The sequence below is a fragment of the Erinaceus europaeus genome, chromosome 8 (assembly GCF_950295315.1).
Source record: "Erinaceus europaeus chromosome 8, mEriEur2.1, whole genome shotgun sequence".
NCBI classification, from domain to species: domain Eukaryota; kingdom Metazoa; phylum Chordata; class Mammalia; order Eulipotyphla; family Erinaceidae; genus Erinaceus; species Erinaceus europaeus.
In genome coordinates this window covers 110,222,899-110,235,593 of record NC_080169.1, presented here as the reverse complement: position 1 = coordinate 110,235,593, position 12,695 = coordinate 110,222,899, and the positions used below count along the sequence as shown (strand labels likewise).

Sequence of the window (12,695 nt, the reverse complement as noted above, 5' to 3'; positions counted from 1 at the left end):
CACATGGTAATTCACAAAAAAGCCCCCACCTGCAGACACTCTCATTTTGGCCATGAAGAATCAAGAAGCATCAGGTGTAGTGGGGAAAAAAAAAATGTGACTTTTCAGTCAGAGAAGTGCCTTTCAGTTCCTGACTATTTCCTCAGTTGTACAACGTTGATCTCTTGTAAGGAATCTCTCCGAGTTTACTTTGTCCCTCTCCCATTGATAATCTTGTGGATAATAATATGACTTATGTCATATGTTTGTTATGAAGCTATAAAGTACAGTATATGTAGCCACCCCCTCCCTTACACCTTCTGACCTTAAGAACTGTGTTGACAAAGAGCTTATCAGTAGATCCTTGGAGAAAATCAATAAATAATCTCCACCGTGACCTTTGTTTCTTAGCAACTACCTAGGTGACCACCAGCTTCCAAAAGTACCATGATTAAATCCACTCTCTCTATTGGCTTCTGCCTCAGAAGTGTCTCTACTGATAGTTTTCCTCTTCCACACTACATTGTTTCCCACTGATGTACTTAAATGGGGCCTGGGCAGTGGCACACACCGTAGAGCACACACATTACTATGCAAAAGGACCCAGGTTCAAACCTCTAGTCCCCCATGCAGAGTAGAAGCTTCATGTACAGTGAAGCAGTGCTTCAGGTATCTCTCTTACTCTTTCCTTTTCTATTCCTCCTTCCCTTTAAATTTCTCTCTGTTGCTATTCAAAAAGAAAGGAAGGAAGGAAGGAAAAAAGAGAAATAAAGAAGGAAGGAAGGAAATAATGAAAGAAAAAAAAAACCAGGAAAAAAAATATGGCCACTAGAAGTAGTGGATTTGTCTCACAAACACCTTGCCCCAAGGATAACCTTGGTGGAAAAAAAAATATATTAGAAGCCAAGTACTGCAGCCCTTGATTGAGCACACACATTCCCTTGCACAAGGACCCAGGTTCGATCCCCCACTCCCCACCTGCAGGGAGGAAGCTTTACCAGCAGTGAAACAGGTGTATATCTTTTTCCCCTCTTTATCTCCCCTGCCCCTCTCAATTTCTCTCTGCCTTAGTAAATAAAGATATAAAGGAAAAACTGGCTACCAGGAGCAGTGGATTCATAGTGCCAACATCAAACCCCAGCAATAACCTTGGTGGAAAAAAAAAATCAAATTAGATTAAATTAAATTAAAAAGAGAAAGACATGTTTCCAAATAAGCATGAATGAAGTCTCCCATGGATGACTGCTTTTGGTGAAAGGATAATGAAATTTATGTGCATGGTGGCTATTGAGTAAAAAAAATCAAATAGTCTTGTGGGGCTACCTACCACTGTTGTAATTCGTTTCATGAACTGCTTTACTTACTATTGAGGTCATGCTAGTTGACCACACTGCTTAGGCATCTAAGCTCATAGCTTCTCACCTAGTAGTGTAGATGTCGCAGCATGCCCACCAGCAAATGCCCAAGTCACTCACTATCTGCCACCAACCGCTGACCCCTTCTACCTGTTTCCTCCCCACCCTTCTCTTCTTCCAGTAACCACCATTCTGCTCCCAGAGTCCAAGGGCCTGCTTTTGGTTTGTCTGCTGATCTGCTTTTGTTTCTTTCTCTCCCACAAATGAATGAAATCACACAGCATTTGTCTTTCCTTTCCTGACTAATGTCATGTAGCATAATCTGTTCAAGGCTACTTCTTGTTGTTGCCAGGGCAGGATGAAATTTTTTTTTAGCCTCCAGGGTTATACTCCCGGAAGCCAATTTTCCCCTTCCTTCCTTCCTTCCTTCCTTCCTTCCTTCCTTCCTTCCTTCCTTCCTTCCTTCTTTCCTTCCTTCCTTCCTTCTTTCCTTCCTCCCTCCCTCCCTCCCTCCCTCCTTCCTTCCCTCCTTCCCTCCCTTCCTCCTTCCTTCCTTCGTATTTTCTTTTTTTCTCTCCATTTTTATTTAGTAGTATAGAGAGGAATTAAGAGGGAAGGAGAAGCTAGAGAGGCAGCCCTACTTCACTGCTTGTGGCACTTTCCCTTCTGCAAGGGGCTTGGACCTGTGTTCTTGTGCTTTGTAATATGTGCACTAAATCTGGTTTGCCACAACCTGGCCCCTGCAAGATTTCACCTTTGTTATAACTGAATAGCATTCTATTGTGTATATAGGCCACACCATCTTTATTTGCTTGTCCACTATGGGATACTAAGGCTATTTTCATGTTTTGACTATTGTAGACAGTGTTGAAATGAATATAGAAATCCATATATATATATATTTGAGATAGCATTTTCTGACTGAAAGTGGTGCTGGGGATTAAACCTGGGATCTCAGAGCCTCAGGCATGAAAGTCTTTTTGTATAATCATGCTATCTCCTCATCCCAAGTTAGCATTTTCACAGTTCTCCAGATACATATGAAAATGTGGAATCATTAGATCTTATTAATTCTAGTTTTACTTTTTTTTTTTTTTTTAAGATAGGTTGTTGTGGTTCTCATTTTCCTGATGGAAAAAGTGAAATCTAAGGAAATGACTTTCACAATAAGATCCTCCAAGCAGATAAAGCAACTATTGAAATTTGGGGGAATATAAAATCATTCTTTCTTCTATTAATTTTGCTAATTAATGGGAATATGTAGGCCCTTTGTAAGATGCTTTTGACATCTAGTTATGTTCTCTCCAATACAGTTTCTGGTGTTTTGGTATGTTCTTTTTCTTTTTCTTTTCTCTTTTCCTTCCTTTTTCCCTCTCGTCCTCCCTCCCTCTCTCCCTTCCTTTTTTTTTCTCTCTCTCCCTTTCTTTCCTTCCTTCCTTCCTCCCTCCCTACCTCCCTCCCTCCTTTCCTTCCTTCCTCCCTCCCTCCCTCCCTCCCTCCTTTCCTTCCTTCCTCCCTCCCTCCCTCCCTCCCTCCCTCCTTCCTTTCCTTCCTTCCTCCCTTCCTCCCTTCCTTTCTCTCTAACTTCCGTGTGAGTTTAGGAGAAGAGGAATCCCAATGACAGAATACTCTTACAAAGTTCCCATACACCCACAATGACAGGGAGAATGGGGCCAGTATTCTGAGAGCTAAACTCCACGTCCAAGTAACTCTTTCTTTCTGGATTTTGATAGCTGATATCTCCCTAAGGAAAAGACATTATTTCTTTGTTTTTTTTGCTGGCTTGATCTTTGAGATTATCTGGAGACCAGTGAGCTCTGGACTTTGGTGTGTGTTGTAGACACATTTAGAAGTGCCTCTGTGATTACTTGGCTTGGGATTTTTCACATTCTTGTGCAGATATCCCATTACATTTCCAGTGACTCAATCATAGCCATCCTTCAGCTTGAGGCAAGAATGACCAAGTGGACACAGTCAAGTTTCAGTGACCATGCTTGTTTCCACAATCACCACTGAAACTTAATTGAATGACCACCTGCTCGTTCTGCTGTGCAGGTCACAGTACAATAACAACATAATACCCTTGCTGTGTGTTATAAGGGTATGCAGATGAGGACAGATGTATAGATGGGAATGGTCTACTTATTTTTTTTAATATTTTATTATTTATTTATTTATTCCTTTTTGTTGCCCTTGTTGTTTTTTATTGTTGTAGTTATTATTGTTGTTGTCGTCGTTGTTGGATAGGACAGAGAGAAACGGAGAGAGGAGGGGAAGACAGAGAAAGGGAGAGAAAGATAGACACCTGCAGACCTGCTTCACCGCCTGTGAAGCGACTCCCCTGCAGGTGGGGAGTCGGGGTTCGAACCGGGATCCTTATGGTGGTCCTTGTGCTTTGCGCCACCTGCGCTTAACCCGCTGCGCTACAGCCCGACTCCCAGGAATGGTCTACTTATTTTCATGGGGCTTTTCAGTATTAAACTACTGTTCACATTTGTAGGTTCAGTGGGGGAAACGTAACCGATAGAATTCTTGTGTTGAGTCCAGCATGCATCTAAGTAGCCATGGACTCTCTTCAAGGTTTAGATTTACCTCTGTTGATATGCACTAAGGTGAATTTTCACTCAGTTTCTTTCTGCTATAATCAGCAAATATTTGCAGAAAAACAGTCTGACTACTAGAAGTCAAATAGGAAGATAGAACTTAGACACTGAATTTCTGTTCTACTTCCTTTCTTCCATCTTTATAGACTATGCATATAGGAGATGGAGAAGCTTCAGGAAAGTTTTGGCTTCCACTGTGATACTTTTTTTTTTTTTCCCCAGCAGAGCACTGTTCAATTCTAGTGTATAGCTTATGGTGGTGCAGGAGATTGAACCTGGGACTTTGATGCTTCAAACATAGAGTCTCTTTGCATATCCATTATGCTAACTACCTCCACCCTTGATACTTCTTAGGCAGAGTTTAATATAGAAAAATCTGTTGACCGTGGTTGAATTTTCAAAAAACTTTTATTTATTTATTTATTTGATAGAGACAGAGAGAAATTGAAAGTGAGGGGAAAATAGAGAGGGAGAGAGACACAGAGACACCAGCAGCACTGGTTCACCACTTGTGAAGCTTTCCTTCTGCAGATGGGGACTAGGGGCTTGAACCTGGGTCCTTGTGCACTGTAAATGAGCATTTAACCAGGTGCACTACTGCCTGGCCCCTCTCTGAATATTTTTTAAAAATATTTTTAATTTACTTATTTTGGCTAGAAACAGAGAGATATTGAGAGGGAGATAGAAAGGGAGAGTGACACCTGTAGCATTGTTTCACTGCTCATGAAGCTTCCCTCCTACAAGTGGGGACCAGGGACTTGAACCCAGGATCTTGGCCACTGTAATGTGTGTGCTCAATCAGGCATGCTACCACTCAGCCCTTGACCATGATTAGGTTTTGCATAACATGCTTTCTTCCCATCTCAGAATGTAACTCTAACTGTAGCCTTAATCCCTCCCTTTTCTGAACTCATAACCCTAAAACTAGACTGTAATTCTACCCCCACCCTATTTACAGACCAGATTTTAACTCCTAGACTTGAATTCCTAGTCTCTAATCCTAACCCTAACTCCCAACTATGACTCCTAACCCAAACATTGACCCCTAGTCCTAACTTCTGACCCTAATTTAACTCTCACACCACAATGGGAAAATTTGCAGTGGTCCTCCTGGGCCTTAAACTGTAGATTAACATCACCATATCTCCAGGATTTAGTGCCATTGTCAGACACACAATGGAGTCTTCATATATTTGAGCTGAGTTGAAGCCAAGAGGTCAGAAAACAAGGACAGGACAGGAGAGCACAGAAGCTGAAAGACAGTGAGTGATGCATGAGTGTTGTGTTGTAGGGGCCCTACTCTGTGATCTGGGAGAGAATCTGTGGAGTTAGAGAAGAGCCTCCTTCATCCACACAGGCAGAAGCCTGAGAGCCAGAGGATACCGGAGTGTGGCTATGAAGGAAGTCTCTGAGGCGTCAGTGCTGTAAATGCACCAACTCAAACATGGGGCTGGAGAAGGAAGCGGATGTCAATATTCCAGGAGCCACCCTCCCCCAGCCAGACCTTGAGGAACCTTTAGAACAAGAAAGGTGTCTTATGCAAATGTTTCTACTGCTTTCATGGCAAAGATTATTACTCCTTTCTTTTTTTAGTTTTTTGTCCATATTTTCTTTAAAAAAAAAAAGGTTGAAAGATAATTCAAGGCCTGGGTTTGAGAGGCTCTTCCACCATCTGGGAGTACAGTGGGGGTGGGGGATTTCACGGGTGGTGAAACAGTGTTGTGGTATTCCTCCTTCTCTCTTGTCCTTTTTCTTCTGATCTTTTTTTTTTTTAATTAATTATTTTTTATTGGGGGTTAGTGGTTTACAGTAAATACATTTATTGGCACATGTGTAAAAATTTCTTAGTTTTCGGTAAAACACAACAACTCCCAGGCCAGGTCCTCCTCCACCATCACGCACCATCTCCTTCTCTTTTGTCTTCCATCTGGAAGTGTTAGAAGGATTGACAGAAAGAGGAAGAAAGAGGGAGAAAAGGGAAGAAGGAAAGAAGCAAGGAAGGGAGGGAGGGGAAGAGGGAGAGGGAGAGGGAAGAAGAAAGGAAGGGAATAATTAACTAGTGTTGACCAGATTATGATGAATAACAGAATCGGCCATACCAAAGCTGTGCTCTGGGAGGCCAGGTATGAAATCACAGCCACCATCTTAGACCGGCCTCTCAGAGGGGCTGGATGGAGGGAGGAGGGCAAGGCATTAGGTTTCAGAAAAGAGGTGAGTGCTCAGACAAATAGAGGGAAGTTAGGGCCACCACACTCCCCAGTTCTTCACCAAGGATGTATTTAGATAAAGAAGCTTAAGAGACAGGAAGTCCAGAGCAGGACTGTGGCACATGCTGTGCTGAGGACAGAACTGGGAACCTCAGACATACAAGCTCTGCATTTTACTAATTGGGCTATTGGCCTTCTGCTGCCCCAGTGGGTTTTTAAAAAATATTTATTTGCTTATTTATTAAGACCAGAACATTATTTAGGCCTGGCAATTTAGTACTTTGAAATTTTAAAAAATAATAAATATTAATTTACTATTACTGTGATTACTGTTACTATTATTATTTTAATGAAAACTAGCTTTAATGAACATCCCCCACATTCAAATACATTATTTGGGGACCACATGGTGGCAGACTGGGTTAAGTACATAGTGTGAAGTGCAGGGACCGGCACAAGAATTCTGGTTTGAGCCCCCAGCTCCCCACCTGCAGGGAGGTCGCTTCACAAGCACTGAAGCAGGTCTGAAGGTGTCTGTCTTTCTTTGCTTTCTTTTTTAAATATTTATTTATTCTCTTTTGTGTCCCTTGTTGTTTTATTACTGTAGTTATTATTGTTGTCATCGTTGTTCGATAGGACAGAGAAAAATGGAGAGAGGAGGGGAAGATAGAGAGGGGGAGAGATAGACACTTGCAGACCTGCTTCATCACTTGTGAAGCAACCCCCTGCAGGTGGGGAGCCGGGGGCTCGAACTGGGATCTTTCTGGTGGTCCTTGTGCTTTGCGCCACATGCGCTTAACCTGCTGTGCTACCTCCTGACTCCCATGTCTATCTTTTTCTCCCCCCTCTGTCTTCCTCTCTTAATTTCTCTCTGTCTAATCCAACAACAAGAACAGCAACAACAACAATAGAAAAATGGCCACCAGGAGCAGTGGATTTGTTGTGCAGGCACTGAGCCCCAGAAATAACCCTGGAGGCAAAAAAAAAAAAAGATTATTTTGTTTAAGTGCTGGGATAGCCTGAGGGTGCTTCTTCCCCAGCTAGTGCTCTCTGGGTTGGAGAGAACTCAACTGGAGCCGATCTAGGCTGCTGCGTGGGAGAGGGATCAGGAACTCATGCCGCACTAACTTCACAGGAGATACACTCTGGAACTCTCAGAGCCGGAAAGCAATTTCCAAGTGTCTTTAATCAGAAGAGGAGCTGTATTTACACTCTCCAAGTAGGGTAGAAACAGGATGTGACATAGAGAGGGTGGAGTGAAAAGTGATTGGTGGAAGATCAGGGTGTGACAAGGAGAGGGGGCGGAACAGGTGAGAATTCTACCACTGAACCACCAATGCCCTGGAGGGAAGGTGGTGCTTTATGTAAATGTAAAAGTGATTTATGTAAATAGACCGCAGCTTTGAGTGGGATCAAACTAATCTCATATAGATATACTGGTGTTTAAGCCGGGGGGAGCTGGCATACTATCCAACATTTAAGGTGACTTCAAGTTTTGTTTTTTAAAATTATACATCCCTTTATGGGTTTCATGTCCACTAACAAGATTATTGTCACAAGTGTTCAGAAAGAGAGAGATGGAGATGGAGAGGGAGAGGGAGAGGGAGAGAGAGAAAGAGATGAAGAGATAATGAAAGAGATGAAGAGATAATGAAAATGAAAGAGAAAGAGAAGGAGAGACCAGAGTTAACTCAGGATCATGTGGTGCCTGGGATCAGACCTGGGGTCTTACTCCTGCCCCCCACTGCTGTGCTCTATACCTCCTCCCTCATCTAAGGTTTGACTCTACAGAAAGGACTCCAAGTTTCACATTTATTCTCCACCCATCCTGCCGGGATAGCCTGAGGGTGCTTCTTCCTGAGCAAGTGCTCTCTGGGTTAGAGAGAACTCGACTGGAGCCAACCTAGGCTGCTGCGTGGGAGAGGGATCAGGAACTCATGCCAGCTTGCGATGCAGGAGAGACTCTGGGACTCTAGGAGCCAAGGCAATTCCATTAGTGTTTAATCAGAAAAGCAGCTATATTTATACTTGCCAAGAAGGAAATAGAGGGGTGGAGACAGGATGTGAGGGAGAGAGGGTGGAGTGAAAAGAGAGTACAAACTAGTGGTGGAAAACGGTGTGACTAGAAGAGGGGGCGGAGCCAAAAGAGTGCGAACCAGTGAGATTAAACCAGTGCCCTGCAGGCAGAGCGGTTCTCAGGTAACAGTGGTTATGAAAATAGACCACAGTGTTAAGTAGGGGGAAGCTGGCTACTGCCCAAACCATCCTTCCACATAAACATCTTCAAAGGGTGGGAGAGAAGAATCAAGTCCAGGGAATGTGTTAGACTAATATTGGGTAGGTGTGCTAGGTTTTTCTTGTTATGATAAACGTTGTAGCTCAAAACATTTTCTTTCTTTTCTTTAACCAGAGTGCTGCTCAACTCCAGGCTGGGGCTTGTCTCTGTGACTTTGGAGCCTCAGGCTTGAAAGTGTTTTTGTGTAACAATTACGCTATCTCTTTGGTCTTCAAAACAACGTTTGAAGCTTTTCCCCCTGTAGGGGTACTGAGGGATTGAACCTGGGTCCTTGAGCATTTTTTTTTAGAAAGAGGGAGAAAACTTGAAAGAGAAGAAGGACACAGAGAAGGAGAATAAGACACCCCTTCTGCACTGCTTCACCACTAGTGAAGCTCACCCCCCCCAACTCCCTCAAGCAACAGGGAGCAAGGGACTTGAACCCAGGTTCCTGAGCACTGTAACATGTGCATGCACTCAACCATGTGTGCCACCGCCTGGCACCTGGTCCTTGAGCATTGTAACACAGATGCTCTACTAGTTATGCCACCACCCAGCCTCTCAAAACATTTCTTACCTTAGAGTTGCTCTGGGTCACAGTACGCATGTACCACTTAGAGGGTCCTGTGTTTGTGGTGGACCAACCTAGGGTCAGGTGTCAACTGGAACTGTGGTGTCTGATGAGCTGGGGATCCTCTTTCAAACCCACGTGGTTACTGGCAAAAATCACTTTCTGGAATCAATAGAACTCTTTGCAGCTGGCTTCCTGTTAAGTTAGGAGAAGAGGTGAGGTCAGCCCCATGTGGACTTATCTCCGTTTTGATGAACTCAAGAATGAATGGATACTTTAATTCCATCTGCAAAACAGATTTCATCATATAACCTGGCCCTTCTAGGATTACCACCCCTCACATTCCTCAGTCCTCTGGGCCACACTCCAGGGGTATGTTACAGGTGTTTACATGGGGGCGGGGCAAGCCTCTTGGGGTCATCTCAGCTGCAAGGTGCTGCATTCCAAGTGGATAAGAGGTAGTGAGGGAGTGATCAGTGCTCTTTCTCTCCATGTACCATACTGAGATTTGAGAGGGAGAAAATCTAATTGAAGAGCAGGTCAAAAATAGTATTATTATCATCACCATCAGACTGATTTTTAAATTATTTTATTGATTGGATAGAAACAGAGAAGTCAATAGGGAAGAGGAGAGAGATGGAGAAACGCCTGCAGTGCTGTTTCACCTCCTGTGAAGCTTACTCCTGCAGTTGGGGCTTGGAGACTTGAACCCAGGTGCGTGTACATTACAATATGAGAGCTACACCAGATGTGCCACCTCCCAGCCTCCAAGACTGATTATTTATTTTCATTAGACAAAGAAGGAGAGAGTTCTGCTTATTTATGCCATATAGTGGTGCCAAGGATTGAATCTGGGATGTCTGGAGATTTGGGCATAAAACACTGGTGTGTGGGCTGAGTGGTGGCATACTTGATAGAGTGCACATATTACCATATGCCAGGTCCTGGGTTCAATTCCCCAGTTCCCACCTATAAGGAGGAAGCTTCATGAGCAGGAAGCAGTGCTACAGGTATCTCTCTTTCTCCCTCTCTATCTCCTCATTCTGTCTCAAAATTTCCCTCTATCAAAAAGATAAAAGAAAGAGGGGGGGGGAAGAATTAAAAAGCTGAATGCTGGAAATGGTGGGTTCATCATGCAGGCAAGCACTGAGCCCCAGTAATAATCTTGGTGGCAAAACAAATACTGGCATCCTTCCCTTATGTTATCTCCCCTGGCCAAAGTTTATTTTATAAGAATTATTTACTTTATAAAAGAAGGTGGGGTAGGGAGAAAGACTAGAGCAAAAATTCTGGTGAAAATGATAGCAGGCATCAAAGCTGGTGGTCGCAGGTGTGCATGTCCTGTGTCAAATACTGAGCATGTTCTGCAGTCACCTGAAAAGGGTATATAAGATATTTGTGACTAAGGGCTTCATGTGAGAGAACAGAATCCACCACTAAATACAGTCTCTGTGTATAAGACAGTTTGCATTCAGTGAGGTAGAATTCTTTTACTTAAGAAAAAGAACAGTGTGACTTGTAGGGAAATTACTATGAGCTGGTTGGGGGCCCTACCATGGCCAGGAGAGGGGAAAATAAAGAGGTATTCATCTCAGTGTTAGCAATTGTGTTTCAAAGAGAGGTCCAGAGAAAGCTGTTTGTTTGGGAGATAAACCTTCCATGCTCACTTATAGGTAGTTGTACTTGTTGGATAAAGGCCAGTGGCTATAGCTTCTTCATTGCTCTCAACATGGGCACAGTTTAAGAGATTTCTGTCCATTTAACAGTGCAATGTCTGAGAGGAAAAAGAAAACCTTATAATTTGGGGTGTTATTGGCCTATTGGGTAAACTATCTTTTAGCTCACACCTGCCAATTTTCTGTGTCCTTTTTTCCTTCCAGATTTTCCACATTTATTGAGTACAATGGAGAGATAAATTTTAATATATGAGTAGAAAAATATATAATGACGAATAGAGACTTGTTAAATACTATCAGTGATAGTAAGCATTGACAAAACTACACACACACACACAATTAATACTTTCATTTAGCAGGGAAAAGCAAAGCCTTTTGGATACTATCTCTCTCTCTCTTTTTAATCAGTGATGAAATATAGAACATATATTTTCTGGGGAGAAAAATTTTGTCTCTAGTCCACTGTTGTCACTGTTCTTTGTCCCATGAAGACTGTTTAAATTGGTCTGACTTATTTTGATTAAATGAAGTCGATTTTTTAAAGCAAACATGTATTTTCTCCTACTAAAAACTCAAAAGATTTGCACTGTAGTAAGTATAGATAAGAATTAAAAACAGGATCCCAGTTTGGCCTCCAGCTCTCCACCTGCAGGGGAGTCACTTCACAGGTAGTGAAGCAGGTCTGCAGGTGTCTCTCTTCCTCTCCCTCTCTCTGTCTTCCCCTCCTCTCTCCATTGCTCGCTGTCCTATACAACAGTGACATCAACAACAATAACAGCAACAACAAAAATAAAACAACAAGGGCAAACAAAGGGAAAATAAATAATAAAAACACACACACAAAAAGAATTAAAAACAAAAAAATTGCTGCACTGTGTGGAAGTAGTGTTACTAGTTTGCCTATACATTTCTACACTTTAGCTTTTATAGACCATTATCTACTTTATAATTAGAAATATAGGGAATTCAGAGTTTGTAATATACTTTTTGTTTTGATATATAGTCAGCATTATTTTTAACCATTTTACTGGATGAATGGTTTACAGTACAGTTGTTGACACATGGGTCCGGTGTCACATGTGTCCAGAAACACTATATATATATGTATTGTGTTTCACTTATTGATTTATTTCACTTAGCAGAGTCACTTCCAGGTCTATCCATGTTATGGTAGAAGGACAATTCCATATCTCTCTCTGTCTTTCTCCCTCCCCCCTCCCTTTCTCTCATAGCTGGTTCATAGCTGCTTTCCCTGATAACCCATGCTTTATTGAAGCCATCTTGACTGAGCCGTTGTAGGTTTTAGATAGCTAGACAGGGAGTCAGGCTATGCATAGCTGATGGGTGTTTTCCTCAGTCGCCGGGCTTCTTCTGCTTCCAATCCCTGCTCATTTCCCTGGGCTGCCTCTGTTTTGTGCTCTAATGCCATCTTCACAGTGCTTGCAACATGCAAAAGCAAAACTTGCATTTTATATTTGCTTTTCCCCTGGTCTGTCCCCAAGGCTACTTGAAGAAGCATTTTTTAAATACCTCTTTTGTGAGCTAGGAGCCCTATAAACAAACCTGTGTGTTGAGACTGGAGTGTGGGTAGAACTGACTCATTTTACTGCCCGTTATGGACCTCACGAGTTGAAGGTGTTTCAGCCGCACTTCAGTTCACACACAGAGATTCTGTGCACAGCTTTGTGACTTGCTGATTTCCTTCCCCTCTCCTTCTAAATGGGCAGCTGGTGTTTATACAAAGGTGAGAAAAGCCCAGCTCAGTACAAGTGCAGACATTAAAAGCTCCATGAACGTTTAACCCATTAGAGACCCAAGTTTTGCAAATGGTGAGAATATAGAGACTCATGGAGGAAGTGGGGGGTGCTGTTGGATGCTGGGAGTCTGTAGATAGTGGAGCAAAGAAAAGCCAATGACTCTGACAATCATCAGGAGGACTTCTGAGGGACTGAGTGGTGGTGCACCTGACTGAGAACACGTTACCATACACAAGGACCCAGGTTCAAGCCCCTGGTTCCCACCTCCAAGG

At 42.8% G+C, this 12,695-nt stretch overlaps 1 protein-coding gene across 1 annotated transcript in view; it reads left to right on the top strand.

The window, feature by feature from the left end:
- The window catches only part of CREB3L2 (cAMP responsive element binding protein 3 like 2), a 186,031-nt gene that overhangs the window by 67,696 nt on the left and 105,640 nt on the right, over positions 1-12,695 (top strand). The gene's annotated exons all lie outside the window — the stretch shown is intronic.